We start from the raw sequence: 3,617 nt of genomic DNA, 5'->3' as shown, positions 1-3,617 counted from the left end.
GATAATTCTTCTCATATACCTTTAACTGTCTGGACGTATAGGCAATCACCCTACCGTCTTGCATCAACACTGTGCCGAGACCAATACGCGACATGTCACAATACACAGTATAAGACCCTGAACCTGTAGGCAATACCAATACTAGGGTTGTAGTTAAAGTTGTCTTGAGCTTCTGAAAGCTCTCTTCATACTCATCTGACTACCTGAACGAAGCACATTTCTGGGTCAATTTAGTCATAGGCGCCGCAGTAGACGAGAAACCCTCTACGAAGCGACGATAATAACCGGCCAAGCCGAAAAAACTCCGAATCTTGGTAACTGAAGATGGCCTGGGCTAGCCCTGAACCGCCTCTATTTTCTTCGGATCCACCTTAATCCATTCACTAGACACTATGTGTCCTAAGGATGCCACCGATCTAAGCCAGAACTCACACTTAGAGAATTTGGCATAAAGTTTCTCCTCTCTCAGCCTCTGTAGTACAATACTCAAGTGTCATGTATGCTCCTCCTGGCTACGTGAGTACACCAGGATATCATCAATAAATACAACGACAAATGAGTCAAGATATGGACGGAATACACTATTGATCAAGTGCATGAATGCTGCTGGGGCGTTGGTCATCCCAAATGACATCACGAGAAATTCATAGTAGCCTTAACGAGTCCTGAATGTCGTTTTTAGACTATCCGAATCCCAAATTTTTAACAGGTGATACATAGATCTCAATTTAATTTTGGAGAACACCCTCGCTCCCTGAAGCTGGTCAAACAAATCATTGATACGCGGCAAAGGATATTTATTCTTGATTGTAACTTTGTTCAGTTGTCTGTAAGCAATGCACATCCGCATAGTACTATCTTTCTTTTTCACAAACAAAACTGGTGCACCCCAAGGTGATATACTAGGCCTAATAAACCCTTTATCAAGGAGTTCATGAAGTTGCTCTTTCAATTATTTCAATTCAGCTGGTGCCATACGATAGGAGGAATAGAAATGGTTTGTGTGCCCGACACCAAGTCAATACCGAAATCAATATCCTTGTCGGATAGCATACCCGGCAGGTCTGCAGGAAATACATCTGAAAAGTCTCGCACTACCGGTACTGAATCAATAGGAGGAGTACCTACATCAACATCTCTCACAAAGGCTAAATATGACAAACAACCCTTCCCAACCATATGTTGGGCCTTCAAATAAGAAATTACCCTGCTAGGAACATAATCTAGATAACCTCTCTATTCAACCTTTGGCAACCCCGGCATCGTCAACATCACGATTTTTGTATGATAGTCCAGAATATCATGACATGGAGACAATCAATCCATACCCAGAATTACATCGAAATCGATCATATTAAGCAATAAAAGATCAACTATAGTCTCCAGTCCCCCAATAGTTACCACACACGATCGATATACACGATCTACAATAATAGTATCGCCCACCGGCATAGATACACAAACAGGTGAAACTAAGGACTCACGGGGCATATCCAGATAATGAGTAAAGTACGATGATACATATGAATAAGTAGAACCAGGGTAAAATAATGTAGAAGCTTCCCTGTGGCACACTGAGACAATACCTGTGATCACTGCATCTGAAGCAACAACATCTGGCCTAGCAGGAAAATCATAGAATCGGGCATGACCGCCACCTGATCGGCCTCCCCCTCTTGGGCGACCCCTAGCTTACTAAGCCCTACCCCAAGCTGGCTGGGCGGGTGGCAAAGTAACTGGTGCTGAAGTCGTAGTCTGACTCCTCTGCTGCACTGGACCTCCCAAGCGATGAGGACATTATCTCCACATATGCCCAAATTCCACAAACTCAAAGCAGCTCTCCGGTACTGGTGATGGTGCGGACTGAATCGGACCCCGAGAACAAGAATAACTACTAGAAGCACCCGGTACAAATGAACCCTGAACTGAAGGGGCACGGGACGAACTCTGGGCTGACAGGGCACAGAGAGATGACTGGCCCTGATGAGAACTGTATGAACCCTTGCCGGATGATGCACCACAGTGAACTGGACGACCCGTCTGAGCGTGTCTGTAAGGACGACCCCTACTGCAGTAAAACTGTCTGAAATCACCTGGTCCCCGAGGCCTCTTGGCCTCCCTCTCTCCACGCTCTTGACTACGGACCATCTCTATCTGCCGAGCAATGTCAACTACCTCATCAAAAGTAGCACAAGATACTCTCTCCCGAGTTATAAGTAACCGCAGCTGATATGTGAGGCCATCAATGAATCTCCTAATCCTTTCCCTATCAGTGGGAACCAACCAAACTGCGTGACGAGCCAACTCAGAAAATCTCATCTAGTACTGGGTCACAAATATGACATCATGACGTAACTGCTCAAACTGTCTGCGCAGCTCCTCCCTGCGAGACTGCGGCATAAACTTCTCCAAAAAGAAAACGGAGAATTCCTGCCATGTAAGTGGTACTGCACCTACCGGCCTGCGCCTCTCATAAGCCTCCCACCATCTGAAGGCAGCCCTAGAAAACTGAAAAGTAGTAAACGAGACCCCACTGGTCTCCAGAATAACCGCTGTCTGCAGCATCCGTTGGCACTTATCCAGAAATCCCCGAGCATCCTCTGACTCAGCACAGCTAAATGATGGAGGTCGAAGCCTCCCAAATCTCTCAAGTCTTCTCTGCTCATCATTTGCCATAACAGGGACTACCGGGGCTTGAGCAGCTACAACTGGCTGGGCTGGTTGTGTATCAGTTTCAAATATTTTCTTTTAATTAATTTCCTTATTAATTTCATTGGAATCGGTTAGTTGTTAATTTTCTTACCTAGCGAGTTGTGTTAGGTGCCATCAAGACTAGTTGGATTTTGGGTCGTGACACCTGTAGGCCTGGAATCTCAATGGGCACAACTGGTGCCTGAGCGGGTCCCGCCGGCTCAACTACATTTGGAATCTGCTCCTGAGCTGGAGAAACTAGTAGTGTTATAGGTGCTGCTCCAACTGTTGTACGAGCGACACTTCGGCCCCGGCCTCTCGCGGCCCTAACTGGTGGAACTGGTGGTTGACCGTCCCTAACTGGTGGCACTGGTGGCTGACCATCCGATTCGGTAGTACGTGTTCTCACCATCAGTGAGAGAATAGAATAAGATAATTTTTAGTTTTCGGAATCAACAATTCGCACGACAGAATACAAGAAAGTGTAATTTTCCTAAGGGTTAGTCAGCCTCTCGAAGATAAGTACAGACGTCTCCGTACCGATCCGCAAGACTCTACTAAACCTACTCATGACTCGTGAGACCTATGTAACCTAGGCTCTGATATCAACTTGTCACGACCCAAAATCCTAACCTGTCGTAATGGCACCTATCTCAATACTAGGTAAGCCGACAATACCGATAACCCATAATTTCTTGTAAATACGAAAAATATAATAATTAAGTTTAAGAGAAAATCCCATAAATACTGGATATAAATAACTCCCTAAACTCGGTGTCACTAAGTACATGAGCATCTATACATCACAAGTCTGGAAAATACAGTCTATAATAGTTTGAGACCAAATACAGTAAACAAAGAGATAGGGAAGGAGAGACAAGATCTGCGAAACACGACAGCTACCTCGGAATCTTCGAAAAATCAAC

Source organism: Nicotiana tabacum, chromosome 2, assembly GCF_000715075.1.
Source record: "Nicotiana tabacum cultivar K326 chromosome 2, ASM71507v2, whole genome shotgun sequence".
Lineage (NCBI taxonomy): Eukaryota > Viridiplantae > Streptophyta > Magnoliopsida > Solanales > Solanaceae > Nicotiana > Nicotiana tabacum.
The sequence above is the reverse complement of the archived record's forward strand: the minus strand, read 5'-3'. Positions refer to the sequence as shown.